Genomic DNA, 11,709 nt, shown 5'->3' with positions numbered 1-11,709 from the left:
CCCAGCTCTGGGTTCTTGGTGAGGAGGGTTGCACAGGCTGGCCTGGGCTAACCTGTCCTCACTCACAGTGGCCAAACAAAAGGGAAAGAGCCATGGCTGGGAGTCTATGTATACTGGGTTCCAGTTTTCTCACCAACTACCTGGTTGTCATTAAACAATTCCTATCACCTCTTTGGGTCTCAGTTTTCTCATTTGTGCAGTGAAATGTTCGCCCTGGATCATCTTTAACATCCTCTACAGTAGACCTGTGGTACTAAATCTTGGTTGCACGTTAGAACTACTTGGGAGTTTTCAAACCCCACCATGTTCTCCCTCCAGATCATTTACATCAGAATCTCTGAAGTGGGACAGGTGTCAGTTGTTTTCTGCTCCCTGGGTAATTCCAATGTGTTGCCAAGTTTGGAAATCTCTAAACAGTACCAGATAATTTTTGATTCTGAAAATAATAAGAAAAAGAATAGCTAACTTTTATTGCATGTTCACAAGTGCCAGAAGCACTTTACGTACTTTGCCCCATGTAATCCTCACAAGGACCTCAGGAGTTAAAACTTACCATTTCTCCAATACTACAGGTACTGAAATTGAGGCTTAGAGTGGTTAGGTAATTTGTTGGAAGTTACCCAGCTAGGAAGTACACAATTTGATCCCAGAACCCAGGATCCTGCCTCCTAAGCAATACTGAACAGCGTCTTGTAAGTGGAGTTAGGCTTTGGAAGTTTTGTAGAATTTCCATTTTATTTTCCATAAAATAAAACTGGTTGAGAATATTTCATTCTGGTTCTGTTTCCTGTCTCTACTTCTTTTTGCCGTACGCGGGCCTCTCACTGCTATGGCCTCTCCTGTTGCGGAGCACAGGCTCCGGACGCGCAGGCCCAGCGGCCATGGCTCACGGGCCCAGCCACTCCGCGGCATGTGGGATCCTCCCGGACCGGGGCACGAACCCGTGTCCCCTGCATCGGCAGGCAGACTCTCAACCACTGCGCCACCAGGGAAACCCCGTCTCTACTTCTAACTTTGTAATTCACTACCATTTTCACTCAAAGTGCTATAGGGGCTGGGTTCTAAACCATCTGTAACAAGTATTGCCCTATATTCTGGTAACTAATACTCACATACTCCTTACTATGTGATAGCCACTATCCTAAGTGTGTTTTGTGTTTTTGTATATTTTTCAAAACTGACCACAATATGTTGAAGCTCCTCTCATCAGGAAGTAGTCTATTTCTTTACATCTTGATTCTGGACTTGGCCACATGGGTTGATTTGGCCAAAGAGATATCAGCAAATATGACACAAGAAAAGGCTTGGAAAGTGCTTGGGTATTTGTGTGTGATCTCACGTTTCCACCCTTAGAACCCAGATGCCACATGAAGAAGTCCAGACCGGCCTACTGAGTGCTAGAGATACACAACTGAGTCACCCACGCCAAGTACAAGACCTGCAAGTGAGGCCAACCAGGCCCAGCTGACTGCCAGCTCATGAATGAGCCCGGGGAGACCAGCAGAAGAACTGCTTAGCTGAGCCCAGGGCAAATTTTCAACCCAAATAGTCATGAGCTAATAATTGTTGTTATAAAGTATTACATTTTGGGGCAGTTTTTAATGCATCAAAAGCTAACCGATATACATATATTAACTCCTTTATTTCTCATACAAGACTGTGAGGTAGATTTTGTCTTTATCCCCATTTTGTAGATGAGGAAACTGAGATGCAGGAAGGTTAAGTAATTTGTCCAAAGTCACTTAGCTGATAAGTATTTGCACTAGGTTGTGAACCCAGATAGACTGGCTCTAGAATCCATGCTCTTAACCTCCATGCTATGCTGTCCTGTAAGTGTACATCTTATAAGTATATGCTTTCCTGCATGCATTTTCAATGACTTAGAGAAGGAACAGCACCAAAAAGAGGAATTTATCACAATTGCCATCCCTTACATTATTATTATAGTGTTTTGTTCTCTTTCTTTCCTTCACCCATTTGTTCTCTCAGTATTTATTAAGCTTCTACTATTTTCCTGTGCCAGCCACTAGGGCTATAAATATGAATCAGACACATTCCCTGCCCACAGGAAATCACATTTTATTGGGGGAGACAACAATGTCAATAAATAATTATAACACAAGATGAGGAGTGCTATTATATGGACTTTTAGAAAGCACTGTCATGGTGCAAAGGCGAGATGATTAGCTTTCTCTAAGGGGGATGAGGGAAGTCAAAGCTTGTCGACCATCATCATATTACTTTTATTGTTTTTTTCATGTACTCCTCATGTATTCACTTTTTAAAAGGGAATGCTTCTTTATTAACACTGAATTTTATTTTTCCTATCTTCCTCTCTTCCCCTTCCTTCCTTCCTTCCTTCCCTCCTTCCTTCCTTCATCTTCTTTCCTTTCATTCTACCTCTTTCAAATATCTATTCAGTACCTACTTTGTTGCCAAGCACAATTTCTCAATGAACAAGACAGACAAGCTCTCTGCTTTCATGTAGCATATACTGAAATGAATGGAGACAGATCATAAAGCAGAAAGAAAAATTTTTATTGGTAATAAGTGCTTTACAGAGACTTAAAACGGATGATATGATGGTCATCTCAGATAGACCAAGTGGCTGCTTTAGATGGAATAGTTAGAGAAGATCTCTTTGAATAGGTAATCTTTAAACTGAAATATGAATGACTACAAGTGAGTCATTCAAGTATGAGACATAAAAGTATTTCTGGCAGAGAGAACAGCTACTGCTAGTTCCTAGGCTGAGAACAAGCTTAAGACTTGAGGGCATTGTGGGGGGATGGGTAGAGGAATGGGGGAAGAAAAGGGGGAATCAGATATAATGAGGAAGGGACAAGATTAATGGGTTGGAGGTCTCAATGAACTGCTGGGATGGGTGTTCAAGAGCATGTGACTCTAAGGATAGAAGGCTGTGAGCAAAGAATAGAATGCTTGAAATTGAGATTTCAGACCTATAGTGATGACAAGGTGAAGGGTGTGAACATGACAGTGAGTGGGTGAAAAGGGATGGAGAAATAGATCATTGGATGCAAAGAGGTTATTAAAACTGAATTGGTGGCCCAAGATTTATTAAGAAAAATATTTAGAAAAATCAACAAAAAACTCATTAAGAGCAGTCAGCTGAGAACTCCTAAAAGGTATTTTCATGTGGCACAATGATATAATCTATCATGGCAGGTTGCAGACAAATCCTCATTCAAACTTGTACCTACTGTCTTCAGGACCCTTGTAGTTTAGCCTCAAATAAGAATTGGGAATAGTTTTGGGGGTTTAATTTCAATTCAAAAATTGAAAAAGATATGAGTTGTAACCAGTCAAGGTAGGGCTTTTTAAAAATTATGTTTTATGAGGCCACAGTTTGAAGAGAGAAAGTATAACCTATGGCAGTCATTGTCAATCAATTCAGATCCTTTTTTTGTTTTGTTTTGTTTTTGTTTTTGCGGTACTCGGGCCTCTCACTGTTGTGGCCTCTCCCGTTGCGGAGCACAGGGTCCGGACGCGCAGCCTCAGCGGCCATGGCTCACGGGCCCAGCCGCTCCACGGCATGTGGGATCCTCCCAGACCGGGGCACGAACCCGTGTCCCCTGCATCGGCAGGCGGACGCGCAACCACTGCGCCACCAGGGAAGCCCCCTCAGATCCTTTTTAATAACAAATGTTTTGCAAGGCTCTCTTTACTTTCTTTGTGGGTAAATTATAGATAACCTGTATATACATATAATTTTAAAAATCAATATAATTCTCTAACTAAAATACAAGGAGTAATTAAAAGAAAACAATATACTACTCTATATTAATATTTCACTAAGTGCTTAGACACAATAACATTAGAAGACACAGTAAAACAGACAGACATATGCTTGCACTTAATACATAGGATCCCCTGTGAATTTAGCTACAAATGCAGATTGATACAGGTGTGTTATTTAGTGACTTAAATTCCAGGAATAGCATTGCTTTGAGTGATTAATTTTTTTCTAAAATGACTAAGTGCTCTTGGTAAAGTTCTGAACTTAAAAGAGAACAATCTTCTATTTAATTGATGGCTGCTTTCCTAAAAAAATCAATATATATTAAAACTACAAAAATGCTTTTATATTTTTACATATATTTACATATGTTTATATGTAAAACAGATTCAGGTTCCAGGATGAGATCTTTAATAAAAAATTCTTTTCAGCAACATGAAAAAATCTAACAAGACATTAAAAAATGATGGAAAACACAAGACAGTTCTTCATTTAAGGGACTGCATCATGAAGTGTAGGAGGCATATCATCCTTTGGCCCTGCCTACTGAATGCCAGGAGCAACACACTCCTATAATCGTTGTAGCCACAAAAAATGATACCCATAAATTTTGAAAAACTGATACTTGGGTTGCATCCCAGAGAGTCTGTTTAATTGATCTAATGTGCAGCCAGAGTTAAATCATTGATATGGAGAAAGCCCAAGTAAGAGCTAGGAGAGGAGTGTCTGTGCTGAAGGACAGTCACTTTATTTTGCAACAAAGGCCATCAGGAATGGTTGCGCAGGTTGTGCACTGCATAGCCCTAGAGGGCACATGGTCACAAAGACTCTGAGGCACTCTTTTTTAAACCATATTCTTTTTTTTTTTAAGCTTTTTCAAAAAAATTTATTTTATTTTTGGCTGTGTTGGGTCTTTGTTGCCGTGTGAGGGCTTTCTCTAGTTGCAGCAAGCAAGAGCTACTCTTCGTTGCAGTGAACAGGCTTTTCACTGTGGTGGCTCCTTTTGTTGTGGAGCATGGGCTTCAGTAATTGTGGCTTGCAGGCTCAGTAGTTGTGGCACACGGGCTTAGGTGCTCCGCAGCATGTGGGATCTTTCCGGACCGGGGCTCGAACCTGTGTCCCCTGCACTCGCAGGTGGATTCTTAACCACTGCGCCACCAGGGAAGCCCTGAGGCACTCTTCAGCCATCCCCTAGAAACCATAAACTTGCTGGCTGGCTCAAGTAAAATCATATGTGAAGATACAAATATATTTTAAGTAACATGAATTTTTCTTTAAACAACTTTAATTGGGTAGTATTTTAAAATATTTTGAAGGTATCTTTTATCATAAAAGCCTACAAAATTTTGTTGCATATGTTAAAGATTTATTACATTTATCAAAGATTTTTTTAAAAATCAAAAATCCCCCATACCCACAAACTCATAACCCACATATCATCTTTTGCCTTTTTCCAAGACACCTTATTCTATCAGAAGTCATAATAAAACAAATCCAGTGGTACTCAGAAGATTTTGACAAAGAACTTCTTGAATTAGAAAGACAGTAGAATTTCAGATATCCTTGGAAAAATCATGTGCAAATTACCATATTAGGACAATCATATATATGAAAACACTTCATAGAGAAAAAAGGGGTTGATTATTTGATACTACAAAGTATTGTGCGTGAATGTTTGGTTCCCCCCCACCCCCCAATTCATATGTTGAAGCCCTAACTCTCAATGTGATAGTGTTTGGAGATGAGGCCTTTGGGAGGTAATTAGGTTTAGATGAGGTCATGAGGGTAGGGCCCTTATTATGGAATCAGTGCCTTTGTAAGAAGAGGAAGAGAGACCAGAGCTCTCTCTCTGCCATGTGAACTCCCAGTGAGAAGGCTGCTGTCTGCAACCTAGGGAGAGAGCCCTCACCAAGAAGCAAATCTGCTGGCACCTGGATCTTGGACTTCCCAGGCTCCAGAACTGTGAGGAAAAAAAAAAAATCTGTTATTTAAGCCACCCTGCCTGTGGTATTTTACTATGGCAGCCCAAACTGACTATGACACAAAGCATTTCTTTACTTTAGAAGATGAAACTCTTATTTACAAAAGGATTTATTTTATGCACCTTTATAAAGCAAGCTTCCTTAATACAGTGATACAGGTACTTGGTCTACAGTATTCTTTGGGGCACACATCTTAAGCATCTGAATATTCATTTGACAGTATTTTGACAGTATTTATTTCATTTCTACAATGTGCCCTCACTATGCTAGACTCTGGGTATTTCATTTAAGATGAGACACCATGTCTGCCCACAAACAGCTTTTGGTTTGTGAAGAAGATGTATAAGCTGATAAGTCAAAAACAACATCACAAGTGGTGAAATAAGAGTTGTGAACAAAGTACCCAAAGGAGAGTACAGGTAACTCAGCCTGGAGGAGGTAGAAAGAGCCTTACTGAAGGCATGGAAGTAGTTGGATTGAGTCTTGAAAGACTAGCTGACATTTGCCTGCTGGAGAAGCAGGAAAAAGAGTGATTCAGGCAGAGGAAATAGCAGGTGCAAAGGCACTGAAGTCAACACGTAAATTGGCAGAAGTGTAAGGCTGGGGCTGAGATGGGCAACGTTGATGAAGTTCAGGATATAGGTTTGTTACAGCCTGTGGTGGGCTTTGAATGTCATGCAAGAAGTTTGCATTTTGTCCTGCAGAAAACTGGAAGTCTTCCAGAGTTATTAAGCAGAGGATAATATCAATTTTTTTCTTTAGGAAAATAACTGGCTGCTGTGTGGAAGATGGGCAGCAAGAGGGCAAGACAGGTGGCACAGACAACAGTGTGGAGACCTGTGCTAATGGGCACCATGCCTAGAGGTTTCATGTGTAGATTTTACCCTCAGCTGTCAGGTCAGGAGCTGCTGTAGGCAGGAAGGTAGGTTAGAAAGGAAGCATGAAGGTGGCTATCATAAGTAAACAGGTCAGCGATTGAGCCCAGCAAAGTGGGTAAATACAGAATACAGTATGCAGGGATGGAGTCTGGTCCAGAGGGGCCAATGGAGGCTGGAATCAGGAACCTAACCTAGTAGAAAAGAAAATGACAGAGACAAAAAACAATGGAACAGGAATCCAAGCCAGAGGGTCTGGGAGAGAGATGACCAGGGTTTAGGCAAGAGGTCTGACTTTTTAAATGGCACCAGATAATAAACATGCCAGGGCTTCTGAAAATTTAGTGTGCATCAGAATCATCTGGACAGCTGGTTACAATACAGATTCCTGGGCCCCACCCTAATAAGTTCTGATTCTATAAAGACCTGGAGTAGGGTCTAATCTGCATCTCTACAGGTACCCATGAGATGCTGTTCTACTGGTCTATGGACTAAATTTTGAGTAACAAAGCTCTAAGGGGACCTCAAGTTCTAAAATTACCTTAATTGTTCTCAGGATTTAAAAACATCTGAACCTTCAGGGGTAGACTTTAGCTACCAGACAGGAGAGAGGTCTGAGTGGATAGAGGAAGGCCACTTCCTGACAGACACAGCATGTGATCTGAGAGGTACCACAGCAAAGTAGGCAGCTGTACATACACCAAGACCAAATGAGACTTGATTAAAAAAAATTTTTTTTGGGTTCCTCTTCTCTGCAGGCAGCTGCTAGGAAATGAGACTAATGGTTGTTTAAGGAAAAGTGAGAGAAAGAGGCAGGCCTAAGCAAGTACTACACAGAGGCTGCCTCTTTGGAAACTGGATCTGTCAGGCTGGGAGCTGTGGGTCCTGCCCGTCCAATCCTTCACTGCTCCAGAAACCCCACACTGGGAACATATGGGCCTCTCTGGGCTGGCTGAACTCACCTTATTCTGAAGCACCTCCCCCAGCTTTCTGAGGCCTTAAAATGGGGATGAATGGTTTTGTTGCATTATTAAAACAAAAAAAAAATTAGGTGAAAATAATCAAATTCTTGAATTGATTAAATTAGGGTGCATCTTTTAATATGACAGACTGAAGAGGCTTCCAGAAACTAGGCCAAATTTTCTGGAGAGTTGCCAGTAATCACATGGCATGAATACATATATAAGCAAGATGTTAGTGCTCAACAATTTTTTTTCTCTCCAGACTTAAGCTGTGAAGGTAACAGTAACACTGAAGCCATAACCAGTACAACGCAAGCAACAGATGGCAATTTGCTTAAATTGCAAGATAGATTTGAAATTGGAATTGATTAAAATACGTGCCTATAGTAGATGAAAAGGAGTTGATTCATTTCCCAAGATCCTTCAAATATGGAAATTATGAATCAGTGAGTCACCTACTTTATCACTAGGTATTAGCACATACAAACACAAATTCCTCTAACGTTCCTACTTTTGTGACAAAAATTCCTTTAGTTGCGTAAGCAAACAAACACTCCACTTCTGCATCCTTGAATAAACATAAAAAGTAATCAGAGCAACAGCAACTAGAACTGTGCAGGGTATGTACTAGGTAGTGCATATGTATTTGTTGAACAAAGGAATGCATGAATGAATGAATGCCAAAGCAGAAGGTGGAGGTAACTGTCAGCATAGCACTAGACTGGGACTACAAAAATGGAGGAAGTGTTCATTGTTTGGCTACAGAGCTTCCAATTTAGAAAGTGGGAGATGAAGAAGGACAGGAGAGATAGAGGTAGCAGCGAGGGAAGGAGAACAGGAAAGCCTGGGTATACTGGTCAGAGGGGCTGGGGAGACCAGGAAGTTCAGCACAACAGAGACTTGAATGACTGAACTCCTGATGAAAAACACTCTAGCAAAGTAGCTCTTTAGACAAGAAATGGAATACAATCAGTATTGATATAAACAAGCTCTTGGTTTTAAATATTTGGCAAGCAATAGCTGCAAATCTCAAAGGTGACTGGGAAAAGCTGGATTGGCTGTATTGGAGGTTTGGGAGTCTATCTTGAAGGCTCCTAGGGAAAACTGTGAAAGTTTGAAGTGTTGAGGCTACCAATTTATTCAAAAAGTGTTTATTGATCTCCTACTACATACAACCACTTTGCTTCACACAGAAGTGGATAATATGGAATTCGTGTCCTCAAGCATCACACAGTCTATATGGGGAGAAAATATATGTTCAAGAATAATTATCTAACAGGACAAACTTTGATAAATGCCCAGAAGTATGAGGATAATTTAGAATATTCATCCAGGGGGAGACCTTCAACAGTGGAGGAGTAAGATGTGGAGATCACCTTCCTCCCCACAGATACATCAGAAATACATCTACACGTGGAACAACTCCTATAGAACACCTACTGAACGTTTCCACACACTAGGAAACCCCTTCACTGGCGGAGACGGGGGGTGGGCGGAGGGAAAGCTTTGGAGCCACGGAGGAGAGCGCAGCAACAGGGTGCGGAGGGCAAAGCGGAGGGATTCCCGCAGAGAGGATCGGTGCCGACCAGCACTCACCAGCCTGACAGGCGTGTCTGCTCACCCGCCGGCGCGGGCGGTTTGGGCTTCAGTCGGATCCCAGGGGGAGGACTGGGGTTGGCGGCGTGAACACAGCCTGAGGGGGGCTGGTGCGCCACAGCTAGCCAGGAGGGAGCCCGGGAAAAAGTCTGCATCTGCCTAAGAGGCAAGAGACCATTGTTTCGGGGTGCGCGAGGAGAGGGAATCCAGAGCACCGCCTAAACGAGCTCCAGAGACATGTGCGAGCCGCGGATATCAGCGCGGACCCCAGAGATGGGCGTGAAGCACTAAGGCTGCTTCTGCAGCCACCAAAAAGCTTGTGTGCAAGCACAGATCACTATCCCCACCTTCCCTCCTGGGAGCCTGTGCAGCCCGCCACGGCCAGGGTCCCGTGATCCAGGGACAACTTCCCCGGGAGAACACACGGCGTGCCTCAGGCTGTTGCAACGTCATGCCGGCCTCTGCAGCTGCAGGCTCACTCCGCACTCAGTGCCCCTCCCTCCCACCGGCCTGAGTGAGCCAGAGCTCCCGAATCAGCTACTCCTTTAACCCTGTCCTGTCTGAGAGAAGAACAGACGGCCTCAGGCGACCTACACGCAGAGGCGGGGCCAAATCCAAAGCTGAACCCCAGGAGCTGTGCGAACAAAGAAAAGAAAGGGAAATTTCTCCCAGCAGCCTCAGGAGGAGCGGATTAAAGCTCCACAATCAACTTGATGTACCCTGCATCTGTGGAATACCTGAATATACAATGAATCATCCCACAATTGAGGCGGTGGACTTTGGGAGCAACTGTAGACTTGGGGTTTGCTTTCTGCATCTAATTTGTTTCTGGTCTTATGTTTATCTTAGTTTAGTATTTAGAGTTTATTATCATTGGTAGATTTGTTTATTGATTTGGTTGCTCTCTTCCTATTTTTTTTATGTACATATATATACATTTTTTCCTTTATCTCTTTTTGTGAGTGGTTATGTGTATGCTTCTTTGTGTGATTTTTTTCTGTATAGATTTGTTTTTACCATTTGTCCTAGGGTTCTGTCTGTCTGTTATTTTTTGTTCTTTTTTTAAAAATACTTTTTACTTTTTAATAATTTAAAATTTTTTAATTTAATAACGTTTTGATTTTATTATTTTATTCTTTCTTTCTTTCTTTTTTTCTCCCTTTTCTTCTGAGCTGTGTGGCTGACAGGGTCTTGGTGCTCCAGCCGGGTGTCATACCTGTGCCTCTGAGGTGGGAGAGCCAAGTACGGGATATTGGTCCACCAGAAACCTCCCGGCTCCACGTAATATCAAATGGTGAAAGCTCTCCAAGAGATCTCCATCTCATCACTAAGACCCAGCACCACTCAACGACCAGCAAGCTACAATGCTGGACACCCTAAGACAAACAACTAGCAAGACAGGAACACAACCAAACCCATTAGCAGAGAGGCTGCTTAAAATCATAATAAGGTCACAGACACCCCAAAACACACCATCAAACGTGGTCCTGCCCACCAGAAAGACGAGAACCAGCCTCATCCACCACAACACAGGCACCAGTCCCCTCCCCCAGGAAGCCTACAAAACCCACTGAACAAACCTTAGCCACTGGGGGCAGACATCAAAAACAATGGGAACTACGAACCTGCAGCCTGCGAAAAGGAGACCCCAAACACAGTAACTTAAGCAAAATGAGAAGACAGAGAAACACACAGCAGATGAAGCAGCAAGGTAAAAACCCGTCAGACCGAAGAAATGAAGAGGAAAAAGGCAGTCTACCTGAAAAAGAATTCAGAGTAATGATAGTAAAGATGAGGAAAAACAACAAATAACATACAAGGGAATCCCCATAAGGTTAACAGCTGATCTTTCAGCAGAAACTCTGCAAGCCAGAAGGGAGTAACAGGACATATTTATAGTGATGAAAGGGAAAAACCTACAACCAAGACTATTCTACCTAGCAAGGATCTCATTCAGATTTGACAGAGAAATTAAAACCTTTAATTTCAAAAGCTAAGAGAATTCAGCACCACCAAACCAGCTTTACAACAAATGCTAAAGGAACTTCTCTAGGCAGGAAACACAAGAAAAGGAAAAGACCTACAATAACAAACCCAAAGCAATTAAGAAAATGGTAATAGGAACTTACATATTGATAATTACCTTAAATGTAAATGCATTAAATGCTCCAACCAAAAGACATAGACTGGCTGAATGGATACAAAAACAAGACCCATATATATGCTGTCTACAAGAGACCCACTTCAGACCTAGGGACACATACAGACTGAAAATGAGGCAATGGAAAAAGATATTCCATGCAAATAGAAGTCAAAAGAAAGCTGAAGTAGCAATTCTCATATCTGACAAAATAGATTTTAAAATAAAGACTATTACAAAAGACAAAGAAGGACACTATATAATGATCAAGGGATCAATCCAAGAAGAAGATATAACAATTGTAAATATTTAAACACCCAACATAGGAGCACCTCAATACATAAGGCAAATGCTAAGAGCCATAAAAGGGGAAATTGACAGTAACACAATCATAGTA

This window comes from Physeter macrocephalus, chromosome 12, assembly GCF_002837175.3.
Source record: "Physeter macrocephalus isolate SW-GA chromosome 12, ASM283717v5, whole genome shotgun sequence".
Classification (NCBI taxonomy): Eukaryota; Metazoa; Chordata; class Mammalia; order Artiodactyla; family Physeteridae; genus Physeter; species Physeter macrocephalus.
Note: the sequence above shows the minus strand (reverse complement) of the source record.